The sequence below is a fragment of the Periplaneta americana genome, chromosome 14 (assembly GCF_040183065.1).
Source record: "Periplaneta americana isolate PAMFEO1 chromosome 14, P.americana_PAMFEO1_priV1, whole genome shotgun sequence".
Taxonomy (NCBI): domain Eukaryota; kingdom Metazoa; phylum Arthropoda; class Insecta; order Blattodea; family Blattidae; genus Periplaneta; species Periplaneta americana.
In genome coordinates, this window is record NC_091130.1 from 152360572 (window position 1) to 152380971 (window position 20400).

A 20400-nucleotide genomic window follows, 5' to 3' on the forward strand; every position below is an offset into this window, starting at 1 on the left:
TAGGCGCAACTATATATTTCTTACTCTTAGCACAGTCTACTATATACAGTCGCGAAGCTCAATATGTAGTAAAAATGCAAACATGGGTAGTTGCCCACCACTAGGATCGCTACTATCGCCTCATCATCGCAGATCTCTCTCCTAGTAGACGACAAAATATATTACACTTTCGTTATGTTCTTTTGGAAAAATTAACACCTTCCTTCCATTATTGAAATATTAAATGCATAAAGTAACTTTATTATTTTAATGAAGTATGTTAAATTCCACCATAAACTCGAAGATACCTGCAAGAAATAGATTAATATTATTTTTGTTTGTGCAAAACGAACTGATATTTACTATAATCGCTTCACTCATTCAAGATTATAGCGATAATTAACTATGAAAGCAATAAATATTAATTTGCATTTCCCTTTACAACAATAATAATGGAAATATGAATTAATGGAGTAACTTACGTGTACCGGTACCTGTAGTGTAGGCTTACGTAGTTAAAGTGGGATGAGGTTAAGCAATAATCACACCAGAATTGGAAATAAAACGTGATCAATAAATTTTATTGTAACAGACTTTTTCTAGTAAAGTAACAAATAAAAATAACAACAAAATTAACGGCTACAATTAAAAACATATCCTTTGAAAAAAAAAAAAAAGAAGTAGGCCTAAGCAATAATAATCCCACCAGAATTGAAAATAAAACGTGATCAATAAATTTCATTAAAACAAACTTAATTTTTCTACGCCTCTATTAAAATATTATTATGCCAATTATTGTATTTTAGCCATTAACATTTTCATTACAACCAATAACGAACATTTCACGAGCATCAATGTGAAATACGGAACGAACTAGCACTCGATGGAAATACGACACAGTCCAAAGTCGACCGTGGACAGTCTATTGTTTCTAGTTGCTAACCGCTTGGAGCGCTTTATCACGAGATTTGCAAAAAATCACCTCAAGCTTCGCGACTGTATATAATAGACTGTGCTCTTAGCCTACATTAACGTAGTCTGCTTCTACTCTTCCTGCTCCTTTCAGTAGCGTGAACGGATTTAGAATACTCAGGGTTCTTATCCAATTTTCATCAGCATTCATAAAATACAATGCACTTACAACAGCGGCCAGATTTATACTGAATTAATGCAGGAAACAACAAAATATTATATAATATTTGAGCTCCGAAATGTGTCACTGTTGTCAAAATGCAAATATATTACATTATTGTAAAATATTGTGGCTTGTGAAACAGGATAGAAGTGTGAAATGTTGAGTTAGAGGATATGTTGAGTTTTGTGAAAATTTAAGAACTGGAGATGTTGAGTTTTGTCAAAACTCTCTACATTGAGGCACTCTTTTCAACGGAAAATGTTGAGTTTTGTGATAGTATGAGCACTGCATCATTTTCCTCTCATTACAATTGACCAGAATCCGTCAAAACCCGCATTTAAAAAAAAATGGCGTTTGTTGAGTTTTGTTAAAACGGTCCTCAATTATAATTAATAATAATGCATAAAATAACCTAATTAATAAGTGAACCTAATAGGTGAACCTACTTTTACAATACAACCTACTTAATATATTGTTTTGCTTAACAAAAAATACAACAAAATTTGTTATGAAATATTCACCAGGAAATATATAAAATTACAGCAAGAAGGGGAAGAATAAAAGTTTTATGTAATACTAGCCGTACCCGTGCGCTCCGCTGCACCCGTTAGAAATAAATATAAAGTAATTACATAATTCAAATAGGACGTTTGATCCAGGGAACATTCGTGTTTGATACAAGGATAAATCGTTTAATATGTTACTTAATTTAAATCGCATCCAAATAATTAAAATGCGATCATTTTGGTCCAGAGACACTCATTTGGTGCCATGACAATTCCTTTAACCTCTTTCTTAATTTTCATTACATGCAACCATAGTTTAATGAAGATTGACATCATTTAGATTTAATGTGTATATTTTATTTTACTTGTTATAGGTTTCCATTGAATTATGGTAATAACTTAATTTTAACCCTTGTTTTCTACGTATTCAGTAAATGGCGCTTGGCCCACTATGGTTGTGAACCCTTCAAATAACTTAAATTATATTATATTATATTATATTATATTATATTATATTATATTATATTATATTATATTATATTATATTATATTATATTATATTATATTATATTATATCAGAAGTTACTGTAATAACATTATAGCATTATGTCCATCTAGAGAAACTACACTTTCCAATGGTGAAATATTAATTAATTATACAAATCGGTTAATTTAGCTTCCGATATTACTTCATACAAACACAAAAAACATTCTCTGTAGGCTATCTTTCATAGCTTTCGATTGTTGCTGTCCAAGGCCCCTTATAGACGAAGTCATTTGTTTTTTAATTCATTACACGGCCTTAGATGGCAGTTATTTTAATTTTAAAACTCATTTATCTCATTAAATATCAGTCCTATCAAAATTTTTCATGGAATAAAACGTATCGCAAATTAGTTTTAAAGAAACTTTTGTTATGTAACATTTTTCACAAAAGTCAATAATAAGCTAGATATTTCGATTTATTTAATTCAGGTCCCCTTATAACTCCCCTTTTAAATAATGTATTTTGAATGTCATATAGTCTAAAATCTAAGTTACAACGGACTTAATTTATATTCCCATTTTCATGGAAATCCGTTGAGCCATTATCGCGTGAAAAGGTAACAAACATACAGACAGACAGACATACAAACAAAAATTTCAAAAAACCGATTTTCGGTTTCAGGATGGTTAATTATATAAGTTAGGACCAATTATTTTTGGAAAATCGAAAATTACCAGAAAAATTTCGGCTACAGATTTGTTATTAGTATAGATGTCTGTTTAGAAATACTTGAATATACGTCTGCTCCAAATTTCTGTTGTGACATAAGTATTAGAATAATTTTAGTCAGTGACTATAAGTAATGTAATTTATTTCAGGAGGTTCTTCTTAGAGATATTTTAAACAAAAAAGATTAATACGCATACAGTTTTTCTCGTTTTTGCTTTCTTTTTGTTTTATATGAAACATTTCATAGCATGCTTTGGCAAATCAATTTAAGAGAGCAATGTTAAATGTTATGTTTTATTTAACGATGCTCGCAACTGCAGAGGTTATATCAACGTCGCCGGATGTGCCGGAATTTTGTCCCGCAGGAGTTCTTTTACATGCCAGTAAATCTACAGACATGAGCCTGTCGCATTTAAGCACACTTAAATGCCATCGACCTGGCCCGGGATCGAACCCGCAACCTTGGGCATAGAAGGCCAGCGCTATACCAACTCGCCAACCAGTTCGACAAGAGCAATGTATTATGATAATAAATTATTGAAAGAATTTAATTTTGTCCTTCAAATGTGCAGAAATTTGATTCGAACAAATGTAACTTTGTAAAATTCCTTTGCAGAACGAAAAGTTACATTTGTTCGGATCAAATTTCTGCACATTTAAGGGACGAAATTAAAATTGTTTCAATCATTTATCATCATAATATGCTGCTCTCTTAAATTGACTGACAATGCCATACAATACAATACAATACAATGCAATACAACACAGTGCAATGCAATACAACACAATTCAATGCAGTGTAATACAATACATTGCAATGAAATACAATGCAACACAATAAATTGGAATACAATAGAATACAAACAATACAATAGAAACAACAACAACCAAATATCTTGGCTTAAAAATCGATAATGTGTTAAATTGGAAAAATCATATTAAAGAAATTACTCCCAAACTAAATTCAGCTTGTTTTGCTATTAGATCTATGCAAAAGATAGTACTAAATATCAATACCTTAAAAACAATATACTTTGCATACTTCCACTCGATAATGAGTTTTGGAATAATATTCTGGGGAAATTCCACAGAGAGTAACAGTATATTCCTATTACAAAAAAGAGTAACTAGAATAATAGTAGGTGCCAAATCTAGTGAATCTTGTAGGACTATTTTCAAAAAAACTACAAATAATGCTCATGGCTTGTCAGTATATCTTTTCATTAATAATCTTCCTCGTATGTAATCGTGAAAACTTTGTAACTAATTCAACAGTTCATAGCATAAATACACGTCAAAAAATGACTTTCATACTCCATCGGCAAGTGTATCGTGCTATCAAAAAGGAGTGCGTTATATGGCAGTACAAATTTTTAATAGCCTCCCTATCGATATAAAAAATGAAACTCAAAACATAAGATTATTTAGGGCCAAATTAAAGAAGTACCTAATTTCTCACGCCTTCTATTCTGTAGGTGAATTCATGACATTCAATAACGCTTCATGAAATTGATACTAAAACTTTGTGTTGTACTAGTAGACTATATTGTAAATTTCGTCTGTATATACTTTAACTAGACTGTGACTATAAATTAAGACTTTATAATAATAATGTTAAGTTTTTTTGACTTGTTCCATATTCTAGCTGTGAAGCAATGTATGAATACCATGGAATGTTAATAAATGCAATAAAATACAATGTATATTGATGGTTTTCCCAAAAAAACCTATGAATGTTTCATATTACATATTTTTTTCTAAGTGATAACTGAAACTGATTACTGAAAAAGTGTGCGATGTACCTTCCTCCTGCCTTCCTGCCTGGATGCAGTGATTTCTCCTAGCTATTGGACGGAGCTTGTTCATATTCAGTATCTACGTGTTTACAGAACCGGAAATAATGACCGTGAAATACAGTCATTTTACGCACAATTTAATGGACCTTTATTTGAAATTAAGTACACATAATGACAATCACAGAATCTGCGCACTCAAATTATTCCCTATGATTGGGTAAGCTTTGTAACGAGATTCAGCCCCACCGGGTGTGTAGACGTCCATCATTACCAGAACTAATAACAATGAAACAGGCAACAAGTAGGAGCTATTGGTGTGACAGAACTTTGAAGGTACAGAATCTGTGAAGAGTGTTAAATATTATTATTATTATTATTATTATTATTATTATTATTATTATTATTATTACTACTATTATTACAGCAGAGTCCGTATAGGTCAGTTTCTGTCAGATGCTTTTCCAATTCACTGTGGGCTAAAGCAAGGAGATGCACTATCACCTTTACTTTTTAACTTTGCTCTAGAGTATGCCATTAGGAAAGTTCAGGATAACAGAGAGGATTTGGAATTGAACGGGTTACATCAGTTGCTTGTCTATGCGGATGACGTGAATATGTTAGGAGAAAATCCACAAACGATTAAGGAAAATACGGGAATTTTACTGGAAGCAAGTAAAGAGATAGGTTTGGAAGTAAATCCCGAAAAGACAAAGTATATGATTATGTCTCGTGACCAGAATATTGCACGAAATGGAAATATAAGAATTGGAAATTTATCTTTTGAAGAGGTGGAGAAGTTCAGATATCTTGGAGTAACAGTAACAAATATAAATGATAGTCGGGAGGAAATTAAACACAGAATAAATATGGGAAATGCCTGTTATTATTCGGTTGAAAAGCTTTTATCATCCAGTCTGCTGTCAAAAAATCTGAAAGTTAGAATTTATAAAACAGTTATATAACCGGTTGTTCTTTATGGTTGTGAAACTTGGACTCTCACTTTGAGAGAGAACATAGGTTAAGGATGTTTGAGAATAAGGTGCTTATGAAAATATTTGGGCTAAGAGGGATGAAGTTACAGGAGAATGGAGAAAGTTACACAACGCAGAAATGCACGCATTGTATTCTTCACCTGACATAATTAGGAACATTAAATCCAGACGTTTGAGATGGGCAGAGCATGTAGCACGTATGGGCGAATCCAGAAATGCATATAGAGTGTTAGTTGGGAGGCCGGAGAAAAAAAAACCTTTAGGGAGGCCGAGACGTAGATGGTAAGATAATATTAAAATGGATTTGAGGGAGGTGGGATATGATGATAGAGAATGGATTAATCTTGCTCAGAATAGGGACCAATGGCGGGCTTATGTGAGGGCGGCAATGAACCTCCGGGTTCCTTAAAAGCCAGTAGGTAAGTAAGTAAGTAAGTAAGTATTATTATTATTATTATTATTATTATTATTATTATTATTGTTACTGATATTATTAAGAACGGATATCAGGCAAGGGTAAACGTGATCAAGGATGAGACTGGTTACTTGCTTGCAGACTCTCATTCAGTGCTAAACAGATGGAAACACTATTTTGGACAACTACTAAATATACATAGGCCAAATAGAAACGATCAGGGCGAAATTCAAATACAAACTGCTGAGCCATTTATACCCGAACCAACACTTTCTGAAGTCGAAATTGCGATAGAAAATCTGAAGAAGTACAAGTTTCCAGGTATTGATCAAATTCCAGCAGAATTAATACAAGAGGGTGGAAGTGCATTATCTTTCGAAATTTATAAACTTGTACTTGCAATTTGGAAAAAGGAAATTGTACCAGAACAATGGAAGGAGTCCATAATCGTACCTATTTTTAAGAAGGGGGACAAGACTAGCTGTAGTAACTTTCGAGGAATATCACTTTTGTTGACGTCGCACAAAATTTTGTCCAATATCCTTTTGAGAAGATTAACTTCATATGTAGATGAAATTATTGGGGATCATCAGTGTGGTTTTAGGCGTAATAGATCGACTATTGATCAGTTTTTTTGTATTCGACAGATATTGGAGAAAAAATGGGAGTATAAGGGTACAGTACATCAGTTATTCATAGATTTCAAAAAGGCATATAACTCGATTAAGAGAATAGTTTTATATAATATTCTTGTTGAATTTGGTATTTCCAAGAAACTAGTTCGATTAATTAAAATGTGTCTTAGTGAAACTTACAGCAGAGTCCGTATAGGCTAGTTTCTATCTGATGCTTTTCCAGTTCACTGTGGGCTAAAGCAGGGAGATGCACTATCACCTTTACTTTTTTACTTCGCTCTAGAATATGCCATTAGGAAAGTTCAGGATTACAGACAGGGTTTGGAATTGAACGGGTTCCATCAACTGCTTGTCTATGCGGATGACGTGAATATGTTAGGAAAAAATCCACAAACGATTAGGGAAAGACGGAAATTCTACTTGACACTCGGGAGGAAATTAAACTCAGAATAAATATGGGAAATGCGTGTTATTATTCGGTTGAGAAGCTTTTGTCATCTAGTCTGGTGTCAAAAAATCTGAAAGTTAGAATTTATAAAACAGTTATATTACCGGTTGTTCTTTATGGTTGTGAAACGTGGATTTTCACTTTGAGAGAGGAACAGAGATTAAGGTTATTTGAGAATAAGGTGCTTAGGAAAATATTTGGATCAAGAGGGTTGAAGTTACAGGAGAATGGTGAAAGTTACACAACGCAGAACTGCATACATTGGAATATTAAATCCAGACGTTTGAGATGGGCAGAGCATGTAGCACGTATGGGTGAATCCAGAAATGCATAGAGAGTGTTAGTTGGGAGGTCGGAGGGAAAGAGACCTTTGGGGAGGCCGAGTCGTAGATGGGAGGGTAATATTAAAATTGATTTGAGGGAGGTGGGATATGATGGCAGGAACTGAATTAATCTTGCTCAGGATAGGGACCGATGGCGGGCTTATGTGAGGGCGGCAATGAACCTCCGGTTTCCTTAAAAGTCATAAGTAGGCCTAAGTTAAAGTATACTAAAGAGCTAATAAATTAATTGAATTGAAATTAAATGACGTGAGATGGAGAATGCTGGCGGAATTAAATAGAGAAATAATAGGCCTAGTGCCCCGAGAAATCGTCTACAACGTCTGATTTGTCTACTACCTCCTGAGGATCGAGCTTAGGCTGCCAGAATGGAAGATGAGAGTGATAGCACTGCGCCAGAGACTCAGCAGGTGGTTGTGAGGTGGCGGTGGATAGTATTATCACGTAAATGTGTTCCTGAAATTGAATTTCGAATTTACATTTTTTGTCGAAAATCCTTATGGAAGTTAAAGATAAAGTAGACTAAAAATCTATTGACATCGTTGTGATTATTTTATAAATTGCCCCTAAAATTTATTTGATGAATGTGTCTAAACTTAAGACTTAAGGGAAGACTCCACTGAAAATCATGAAAATTTTTCCAAATTTTTTTAGCTATTTCACTTATTCAGAACTTATATTTTCATACCCCAAATGGATTCAGCTCAATTCTGATTACAAATACTCGTATGTTTACACTTTTTAAATTAAGGCTGCAAGGGGGCGTGGAATTTAAAGGGCTGTCAAAATTGTTTTTCATCGAAGAATTCTTTTTTAAAATTTCTGATTACAAATCTAGTAACTTTCTGTTGGCTCCCTGAAGTTACTAGGTGAATGTAGCGAAGAAGAATATTAATTTACATAAATATTCATTTTATTTTCAAATCTATTTTTCTATGTTCATTTTTGTTGATTCAACACCAACTTTCTTATGTCAAATATTAATCAATCTGGATGAAGTTTTTACTGCAAATATTTATGAGGTAGCTGCATGTTTCTATGCATTTATTTTGTGAGAAATGCTGCTAGTTTATTTTATTAATATTTTTCTTAATGCTGCTAGTTTATTTTATTAATATTTTTCTTAATGCTGCTAGTTTATTTTATTAATATTTTTCTTAATGCTGCTAGTTTATTTTATTAATATTTTTCTTAATGCTGCTAGTTTATTTTATTAATATTTTTCTTAATGCTGCTAGTTTATTTTATTAATATTTTTTCTTAAAAACTATTAATAAAATAAACTAGCAGCATTTCTCACAAAATAAATGCATAGAAACATGCAGCCACCTCATAAATATGTGCAGTAAAAATTTCATCCAGATTGATTAATATTTGGCATAGGAAAGTTGGTGTTGAATCAACAAAAATGAACACAGAAAAATAGATTCGAAAATAAAATGAATATTTATGTAAATTAATATTCTCCTCCGCTACATTCATCTAATAACTTCAGGGAGCCAACAAAAAGTTACTAGATTTGTAATCAGAAATTTAAAAAAAGAATTCTTCGACGAAAAACAATTTTGACAGCCTTTAAATTCCACGCCCCCTTGCAGCCTTAATTTGAAAAGTGTAAACATACGAGTATTTGTAATCAGAATTGAGCTGAATCCATTTGGGGTATGAAAATATAAATACTGAATAAGTGAAATAGCTAAAAAAATTTGGAAAAATGTTCATGATTTTCAGTGGAGTCTTCCCTTAAGCCTCTGAAATTACTACAGTTGAAAAATGTCATGGATTGATGTGTTGATCGTAATATTTTCTCGGCCCCGCAGGTTTCTTTCCCTCGCTGCTGTCCAGGCTGCCACGCTGTCTGTTTCACTCTGTCGTAGCATGCGCCGTGCCTGCCCATTGCGCGCGCCGCCGAGGGTACATGCCCCTATCGCTCCCCAACTTTTCACAACAAACATATCATACAAGCTGTGGTGCGGTTAGTTGTTGGTCTGTTTATAATGACAAACCCAGTGCTGGAGTGAGTGCTTTGTGTAGCTTGTGTTAGGTGAGTCCCTACATTGCATTTGTCTACCTGTTTCCTATGCTACATGTTGCTACAATAAGTGAATGGTATATATTTTTAATTGGCGAGAAACAGAGTTTGTCAAAAGTAGCGAATATTATACAGGGTGTAAGAAAAAACGTGGACCAAGTTCGGGATGAAAAATAAAGGAAAACTAACTTTTTGAACAGACTATTTCGTTTATATGACGTCATTCCATTTTCGACCAATGAAGTGTAATGAAATTTTGAATTCCAACCAATCACAGTCACACTTTGCGATAATTTTTGCAGCTAGATTTATCGCTATCAATTTATCGCATGGTCGTTCTTTTGTTTAGTCGTTGTCGCCAACTGTTTCCCCGTAAATTGATGATCATGAATACATTAAGATGCAACTATACGGATAAACGTTTCTTTCAACTTTAAAGCAATGAATGCAAGATTGATATTTAATATTAATTAATATATTTACGCAGTGAAGACGACGTTCAAAACGGCGCACCATGTAGACACAAAATCTTTATGCATCTTAATTGAACGTATCTTTTAAACTTGATTCTTTCAATATTCTTCCCAGATTGCACGCATAAGCGATTGGAATATTGAACTGTGTAGATGCAGCTTTAGTTCCGTTACACACTACAGCGAGAATGCATTTGTCGAGCTATAAAAAATGCTTTCCTGTAGCACGTAGTTAACGGTCGAAATAAGGCACAGCTGACACTGGTCCTGCTCACACAGGTAACCTAACTGTAGCCTATAAAATACATCTTCATCTTCCAATTCCATGTCCATTGTAGGCTATCTGAAAAAAATTACATTCCTTCATTCAGATTAGATAACTGCGTTTTCAACAATTCTTCATTTAATTAATGTATTAATCAGGTTACTGTAATTTATATTATAAAATTTTAAATTAAATCATGATTTCAGCAGATAATGAAAATGTATTTATATTATCATAATAAGAGAAAAGTGCAGTACATGTAATTAACATTGTTAAACCTGTATTTCGCTTTTCGCAATTGGCATTACTGAATAATAACATCGAATTTCTTTATTGCACTAGTCGATATTCATTTATTTCAACTTCACAATGTTTGAATAGGTTAAGTATTCGTAAATATACAATTATTAACATTTTGTGATTGAATTTTAGGGATATATTATTTACATTTTTATTTTATTCACGAAATAATCCTAATAAATGTCACTCGAGGTCTGAGATTTCCCAGATAAATCCACTCGCTTCGCTCGTGGATTTATCAGTAGATCTCAGACCTCTCCTGACATTACTACGGATAATTTTCGCATGTTTATCGTGTGGACGGTCTTCAAATTGCATTGGATTACCTGTTTCCTATGTTACATATTACTACAATAAGTGAATGGTATATATATATATATATATATATATATATATATATATATATATATATATATTAATTGGCGAGAAACAGAGTTTGTCAAAAGTAGCGAATATTATACAGGGTGTAAGAAAAAACGTGGGCCAAATTCGGGATGAAAAATAAAGGAAAACTAACGAAATGAACAGATGATTTTCGCATGTTTATCGTGTGAACGTTGTCCTCAAATTGCATTGGTTTACCTACTTCCTATGTTACATGTCACTACAATAAGTGAATGGTATATATATTTTAATTGACGAGAAACAGAGTTTGTCACAAGTAGCAAATATTATACAGGGTGTAAGAAAAAACGTGGGCCAAATTCGGGATGAAAAATAAAGTACAACTAACGAAATGAACAGATGATTTTCGCATGTTTATCGTGTGAACGTTGTCTTTAAATTGCATTGGTTTACCTGTTTCCTATGTTACATGTTACTGCAATAAGTGAATGGTATTTATGTTTTAATTGGCGAGAAACAGAGTTTGTCAAAAGTAGCGAATATTATACAGGGTGTAAGGAAAAACGTGGACTAAATTCGGGATGAAAAATAAAGGAAATCTAACGAAATGAACAGATCATTTTCGCATGTTTATCGTGTGAACGTTGTCTTCAAATTGCATTGGTTTACCTGTTTCTTATGTTACATGTTACTACAATAAGTGAATGGTATATAAATTTTAATTGGCGAGAAACAGAGTTTGTCAAAAGTAGCGAATATTATACAGAGTGTGAGAAAAAAGGTGGGACAAATTAGGGATCAAAAATAAAGGAAAACTAACGAAATGAACAGATGATTTTCCCATGTTTATCGTGTGAACGTTGTCTTCAAATTGCATTGGTTTACCTGTTGCCTATGTTACATGTTACTGCAATAAGTGAATGGTATATATGTTTTAATTGGCGAGAAACAGAGTTTGTCAAAAGTAGCGAATATTATACAGGGTGTAAGAAAAAAAGTGGACCAAATTCGGGATGAAAAATAAAGGCAAACTAACGATCTGAACAGATAATTTTCGCATGTTTATCGTGTGGACGTTGTCTTCAAATGTACTGTATCCACTATTGCGAAATAACTTACATACTCCAGTAATGTCATAATGATGAACGCCTAGGGTTCCAAATGGACCGGAGTGGACCAGAACCGTGTTACGATTCGTGAATTTCAGGAACCTTTCCGTTTCGTCTCGCAGAAAGAGTGGCTTTGGTCCATTTCGGTTTATTTTAATTTGGTATTAATTCTGTGGCCGCGAGGAAAAAGGTCTTAAGTAAAAATGTTATAGTTTTCAGGAGAGCAGTAGAAGGATTTAAATTGGTGTCAATTATAGAGTTTTTTTAATTAAGAGGTTTTATCCTGGATATTATTTGTTTATGTTTCTTCTAAATTAGATAATGTTGCTCATTTAACGATTTTCTTGATTATTTCCAAAAATAGCCGCACTTAAGCCCTTTTAAGACTAAAACCCAAACTGAGTAGAAGGGACTATTTAAACATAAGACCTTTTTCATGTCAAAACAAATAGGAAATTTAAATTATTGGGAATGCAGAATGGGTCTTAAACAATTATAGGACTGTTTACCCTGGTGCTTAAAGTTTTAAAAGGAAAGGGCATCAGTATGTGATAAAATGACTAAAATACAAGTTAGACCTTTTTAATAGGGAAGCATGGAAAGTAAACATGTGATGTTTGTAAGGAATAAAGTATTAAATATTCTTAAGTCCTTTATTCTGTGTGTGCTCGATTCAAAAAGTACTTAGGACATTTGGTAACTCTCTATAAATCCAGTCAGGAGTCTTATTTGACTTTAACCGTTTTACCAGATTGTAGAGAATTTTTTCCGCTTTCAGAATATATAAAAATCTCATTTTCATAAAAAAATGACTTAAGACCTTTTTCCTCCCGGCCACAGAATTATATAGATATGGACGTCAATCATTACGTAAAATAACTATATGACAATATTTTACACTAGAGCATTCCACTTAAGGGGTTAGATACAGCTTACAGTAGTACAATTTTGGAAGTATTCAACATGTTTTCCTCCATTACTGTATTTTCCATGAAAATTAGTATGTGTAAAACACTGTCCTTCTGCTATACAAAAAAATATATATATTTTTGCGATTTAAAAAAATTATTTCCTTTTTTTTTTTTTTTTTTTCAAAATTCAGTTCACTGTGCAGAGACGATGCGTTTCCCACATAACTAAAAAACTATCCAACATTCTGCCATGAAATTGTTTGTATGTATTTATGCATGTCTTGTCTACAATGTGATGCAAGATCACTTCTCTACTTTTGATAGATTGTCTGACGAAAATAAATTCATTTAAAAAATGGTTAAATATCAGTATTTTCTTCTAACATGAAACAAAAAAAAATATTTTTAAGGGATGTAGTTGAAAAAACATGATATTGTAAACATGAGTTTCATCAATAAAATAAAAGAGAGAGAACATGAAAAAGTTAACAAGTTTATGAGCTATGAGGGAAACGCTTCATCACTGCACAGTGAACTGCCATCATTTTGAATTTAAAAAAAAAATAAATAAATAAATCGCAAAATATATATATATATATATATATATATATATATATATATATTTCATATAGCAGAAGGACAGTGTTTTACACATACCAATTTTCATTATTGTACAATATACAGCAATAGAGGAAAAAAATGTAGAATATTTCCAAAAATTTTACTGCTGTAAGCTATACCTAACCCCTTAAGAAAAAGCGTTGGTTTTATAAGTCTTGCCTAGTACATTGTAAATGCTATGTAGTAGGTAGCCGTTTCCATGGAAACTGGTCATTTGGTGAAATAGCCCCATATGCTCCTCCATAGCATAAGTTTATTTTGAAATACGTATCGAAGCAAATTATTCAGGTTTTTTTTTTTTTTTCCAGTACATTTCTTCGATTGGATGAAGTGACTATCATTCGTGGTTTCTGTCTATATGAATTTTATAAAGGAATTAAAATTTCCGAAGACTATGTTCGGAATTTTTATATTAATTGGTGTGTATATACATATTTCATGGTAATGCCAGTCTTCAGTGAACGACGTAGCTCAGTTGGCTTAGGTGCTTGCCTGCTGTTAACTTAATTTTCCTCTATCTTTAGGTCCACACCTGTGGAGTAACGGTTAGCGCGTCTGGCCGTGAAATCAGGAAATCAGGTGACCTGGGTTCGATTTCCGGTCGAGACAAGTTACCTGGTTGAGGTTTTTTCCTGGGTTTTCCCTCAACCCAATATGAGCAAATGCTGGGTAACTTCCGGTGTTGGACCCTGGACTTTTTTCACTGGCATTATCACCTTCATCTCATTCAGAGCTAAAGCGTCGTAAAATAACCTATTAAAATAAAAAAAAATTATTTTTAGTTTTTGTGTTTTTTTCCCATGTTCAAAATCTACCTCCTTCCACAAATTTTCAGTTGCGCTCGAGCGTCGGTTCGATTCCCGCTTGGGCTGATTATCTGGTTGGGTTTTTCCTAGTCTTTTCCCAACTGTAAACCGAATGTCAGGTAATCTATGGCGAATCCTCCACCTCATCTCGCCAAATACCATCCCGCTATTACCAATCCAATCGACGCTAAATAACCTAGTAGTTGATACAGCGTCGTTAAATATCCAACTAAAAATTACAAGCTTCATCTTACTGGTTATTAACTCCTTAGTTGTCATCATCAAACACCACCTCGTCCACGAAAATACCAATGTTTGTGTTCGTGAAAACATCCATTTCGAGACCTGTGAACAACTGAAGGGTAGCCTAAATATTTCGGAATTACTTAAAAGCTTCCACCATGTAAGATAAGATAATAACTGCCTCCCATTGGAGGTAGCCCAGAAGGACTGAGTATACTCTCCTACATGAATTTTGCAATATTAAATGTTTACATAAATTTTGTAGAAAGAAAATTAAAATAAACATAATGAATATAAAGTGAATAAAAAAATTAAACAGAGTGAATATGACGACTCAGAATTTGGCAAGAGCGTTTCAAAACTGAAGTAATGATGTCAGTAGTAAGTGTCTGTGGTAGTTCAAAAGTCTTCCTGAAGCTTTCAAAGAACTTGGGAATCACACCACGAGCTCCAATAAGAAGACCAATCACCTCGATGTCTTCAAGCTGGTATTTTGCTTTGAAGTAATCAACTGTTGGCAGATAAATGTTGATCTTTTCTTGATTGACATCCTCCGGCTGGCTACTTCCCGTTTCAATTCTTATGGTAGGATCAATTATATATCCTTTCTTGGTAGTCCGGGAATACGCTATGATGTCAATACGTCTAGAGGAGCCATTAGTAGCAAGGCAAAAAACTTCCTCTTCTACTGTCCAAGACTTTTTTCTTAAAGCAGTTGCAATTAAGGATCGAACATGATGGTGTCTGGCATTTCGGAGGAGTAAACCTCTGTTACACTGACCTTGGACGTGGGCAAGGGTTTCAGTCTCCGGGCATCCATGTCTGCACCGGGACCCGTCCAAAGAGCGACCAGGTACTCCTCTAATTGCTGCTAAATTGGCATTCATTTTGAAGCAGGTTACCCGTTCAGATGTAGATAGTCCAGACTTATTAAAACTCCAGGCGTTGGCTTTAGATACTTGGCTGTACAATTCTACACCTCTTGCCTCTTCCAGGCATTACTTTCCAAGATTCGAATTCTGCATTTCTTAATTCCTCTCTTAATTTCCTAGTCACAGATTTACGAAGTTCAACTGGACAAGGGAGACTTAGATGTTGACAGGAAGAATTAAGTTCAGACGTCAAAGGTCGCAAACTATTTACATAAGGATTTTCATTTAATATTAAAGTGATGCAGATGTTCCAAGAACGCTTCCCATGATGCTCTGACTAGTCCCAAACCTCTGTAGTTTTTGCTTGCATATAACATACTAGTAGGCGTATCAGATGGCATCATAAGCAACCTTAACCATTAAATTGGCTCATTTCTCACACTGGTTTATTAAACCGTGTCGGACTGTAAAGAAAACAACTATCACAATGTCCATATTTATATGTCGTACAATATTATAGTATTGTGAAATTTTAATTTCCTCTACCAATTTTTTTTCTGTTGTTCGATTAAAATTACAGCATATAGCCTATTAATCTGTTGTATCCTATAGGATACTTTGCGAATTTAAGGGTTAAGTTAGCTTATATGTTTGTAATTGAATCCAATGCAGTGTTTTCTGTGTAACTGCGTTTTTCTCGGTTTTTAGTTCGTACATTTTTTCCCATTTTCAAAACCTATTCTTTCCACAGACTTTGAGCTAGTTGCATGAATTTTTTCACACACCCCTCGATCTATAGCCTACAGTATGACAGGTGCCATGGATATATCAATAGAATTTCAAGAGGATTAAAAGAATAATTTGCACAATCGTGGCATTTTTTTTTTTCGCATTTCGGCTAGTGTAATGTAAATAACATTTTTAGACCAAACTAATGATCATAAAATGTTCATGACTATTATTATTATTATTATTATTATTATTATTATTATTAATGACAATATGATGAACATTATACAATTTAAGTTTAAACATAATTTTTATATTAGGAGATAAAAAAGAATTGATATTAAGTTTCACGTGAAACATTTTAAAAATGTACTAATCATTTGCCAAGGGAACTTAAAATTTGTGTATTTACTATTTATAAGCGAAATAATAACCTATTACTTACATACTTACAAATGGCTTTTAGAGAACCCGGAGATTCATTGCAGCCCTCACATAAGTCCGCCATCGGTCCCTATTCTCAGCAAGATTAATCCAGTTTCTACCATCATATCCCACCGCCTTTAAATGCATTTTAATATTATCCTCCCATCTACGTCTCGGACGCTCCAAAGGTATTTTCCCTCCGGCCTCCCAACTAACACTCTATATGGATTTCTGGATTCACTCATACGTGCTACATGCCCTGCCCATCTCAAACGTCTGGATTTAATGTTCCTAATTATGTCAGGTGAAGAATACAATCCGTGCTGTTCTACATTGTGTAACTTTCTCCATTCTCCTGTATCTTCATCCCTCTTAGCCCCAGATATTTTTCTAAGCACCTTATTCTCAAACACCCTTAACCCTGTAATATAACTGTTTATAAATTCTAACTTTGAGATTTTTTGACAGCAGACTAGATGCAAAATCTTCTCAACCGAATAATAACAGGCATTTACCATATACACACACACACACATACACACACATTGCGTTTAATTTTCTCTCGAGCGTCATTTATTTTTGTTACTGTTGCTCCAAAGTATCTGATTTTTTTTTTCACTTTTTCAAAGGATAAATTTCCAAGTTTTATATTTACATTTCGTACCACTTTTTTTTTTACTTGGTTATTTAGTGACGCTGTATCAACTACGAGGTTATTTAGCGTCGATGAGTTTGGTGATAAGGATATGGTATCTGGCGAGATGAGGCCGAGGATTCGCCATAGATTACCTGACATTTGCCTTGTGGTTGGGGAAAACCTCGGAAAAAACCAACCAGGTAATCAGCCCAACCGGGAATCGAACTCGAGCCCGAGCGCAACTAAAGATCGGAAGACAAGCGCCTTAGCCGACTGAGCTACGCCGGTGGCTATTTCTTACTATGTTCTGGTATATGCCAAAAATAATATATGTGCGAAAAATGAAAACTGTAGTTTAATATTGTAAAATTGTCAAATTTCACTTCAATTTGACCTCAAATGGGGGAAAAATAATGATTACTCTAGACGGATTTGGAATGGTGTTCTTCACAACTGGTTAAATTCACAAATAGAACACACCACATTTCAAAGGTTGATGTTACCAACATCCTCAGATGAAAAGGGGTAGGGCAGAATTTCCTATTCAATAGCATCATTAAATAAAAATCTGAATTCATTTTGCAAATTTAGAAAGAAATCGAATTGACTCGCTTTAGCCTTGTGCAATGACCCCAGTTACTGGAATAGTCTTCTGTCTCTTTTCCCACCTGTTGAAGGTAGATCGAAACTTTTATACGTTGCGTGTGCTAGCCTTCATCTGCAATGGAAACAGTTCAATTCAAACTCCTATTGTATTATACCAGTCCATAAATGAATAATAATAATAATGATGATAGTGATAATCCAGGAAATGTAGCACGTATGGGTGAATCCAGAAATGCATATAGAGTGTTAGTAGTAGTAGTAGTAGTAGTAGTAGTATTAGTAGTAGTAGTATTAGTAGTAGTAGTAGTAGTATTAGTAGTAGTAGTAGTAGTAGTAGTAGTGGTAGTGGTAGTAATGGTGGTGGTAGTGGTAGTGGTAGTGGTAGTAGTAGTAGTTTGCCTGGCAGAGTTAAGGCCATGAGGCCTTCTCTTCCACTCAACCAGGTTTCAGTAATATACATTAAATACAAAATTAGATTACAAAACAAGGCAAAAGAAAATACCTTCGAAATTACATAAAATATAGTGGAAAATTACAATAGACAAGATCAGTTACATAATATAAAATTACAAATAGTCAAGATCGGTTACATAATATATAAAATAAAGTAGAACATTACACATAATCAAAATCAGTTACATAACATAAGGGGAATATACACACTCACACACACACACACACACACACACACAATTTATAAGACCTAAAATGCTCGAGATAAATTCGACGATTAATTCACTTCAGATATTCTATACAGTTAATATACTAATAGGAGAATATATGTGGGTTACAGGACATAAAATGTTGATTAGCAAAGTCGTACTAAATGGCATGCAAATACAAATGATTAAGTAATATATCAAGATAATAAAGAAAAGAGAAAAAAAAGAAGAGAGAGAGGGGGGAAAAAATAAGTTGGTCATTTAAGACTATTTAGAAACTTCCGCAAGAGTCTAGTTCTGTTCATTAAAAACATTTCTAAGTAGAGTGTACTTAAAAGATTTTAGACTCCGACTGCTCCTGATTTCCTGTGACAAGGAATTCCAGGAACGAGCTGTGTGTATTGTGAAGGAAGCAGAGTAGAGAGATGTTTGATGGAATGGAATTGATAGAACAAGGTTATGCTGTGAACGTGTATCACGGTTGTGGTGGGATGCTAAAAGTGTGAAGCGAGGAACTAGTTAGTTGGGAGGCCTGAGGGGAAAAGACCTTTGAGGAGGCCGAGACGTAGATGGGAGGATATTATTAAAATGGATTTGAGGGAGTTGGGTTATGATGATAGGAAATGGATTAATCTTTCTCAGGATAGGGACAGATGGCGGACGTATGTGAGGGCGTCTCTGACCAATGCTTACCTTCCTGTCTGTTCGTACCTCATTCCTATCATTCTGGCTGTTAATCGCCTATCAATTCCTACAACTTCACGTATACTGACAATGTTGCCATCTGTCTTGTAGTTGTTCATCTTCAACGTTGCTACTGTTCTCGGCAAATATTTTATGCCATCGGAAATCTTGTGCTTTTGACATCACTTAATTTCCAAAAGCCTGCTGGATATGGGCTATTCCATCTCAAATCGACCGAAATATAGAGAAAATTGACCTTGAAATTTTTAATTACAATGAAACTTTTTCTCTCCGTACATAACTGTGATATAATGCTTTGTGCAAAGTTTGAGGCATCAAAACTTAATAGTATTTAAATTAATAATATTTACATTTATTGTGTTTTCATAAAATTAGCAACTTTAAACTGTTGTGGCTCCGAAACCCTATCACCCAATGATCAAAATCATGGTTTATTTTGATGGCGAGAAATTAAAGTTTATATTGACATGTAAACAGTTTTTCTTACTTTTTAAGGAAATGGAGACATTTATATTTTTCTTCATTAAGACGCCTTTGGCCACGAAAAAAAAATTGTTAAAATATATAGTTAGATTTCGCAATGAAAGTACAAATAAATACATATTTTTTACTGGTGGTACGTTGATAAGAAAGTATTGAAAATATGAAATAAAGAAAATAAATAGTATGCGTGTGAACTAACCAGCTGACTGTGAGACGGGAGGTAGTCGAGACAAGCAAGGTTAGGAGACAAACACGTTATGTCTAGCAGTCATGGCTGGGCTAGCTTTATCACAAGTTTTCATAAATACAGGAGTAAAATGACGCCCAACGCTCGCTTATCTTCAGCTCTCGGCCAGTGCGTGCGGTACTGCGCCGTTCAAGTCTAGGCGTGTGAATATAATTTATTTAATACCCTCGAAACTTATTGCCGAGCCACTAAGCAAACAATGCCGAATCCCTCTTAATAATGCAAGGTTTTTTCTCAATATTTTTTTTTTACATTTTTGCAAATGGCCAAAAAGCCTAAAAGCAAGTAAAATCAGATTATCTGTCTCTCTGTATACAATAAAAGTAAAGATTACTTCTTAACATAACCTACGAAATGTCAGCTTCAAAATGAGCTCTGGTTCAATGTTCTACAGTAAATGGTTCCAGAGTTCTGAGCGATGAAAGAGGCTTGTTTTTATAAAATACGCTAAATTTGTCGCTCAAT

At 33.9% G+C, this 20400-nt stretch overlaps 1 protein-coding gene across 2 annotated transcripts in view; it reads left to right on the forward strand.

Annotated features, from left to right (window-relative positions):
- Positions 1 to 9226: 9226 nt before the first annotated feature.
- LOC138713870 (GTPase-activating Rap/Ran-GAP domain-like protein 3) overlaps positions 9227 to 20400 on the forward strand; it is an 878969-nt gene continuing 867795 nt past the window's right edge. The window contains exon 1 of one of the 2 annotated variants that reach the window (XM_069846337.1): positions 9227 to 9507. The gene's annotated coding sequence lies outside the window, so the exon portion shown is untranslated. The remainder of the gene's footprint in view (positions 9508 to 20400) is intronic. The other variant, XM_069846338.1, reaches the window with a different exon arrangement.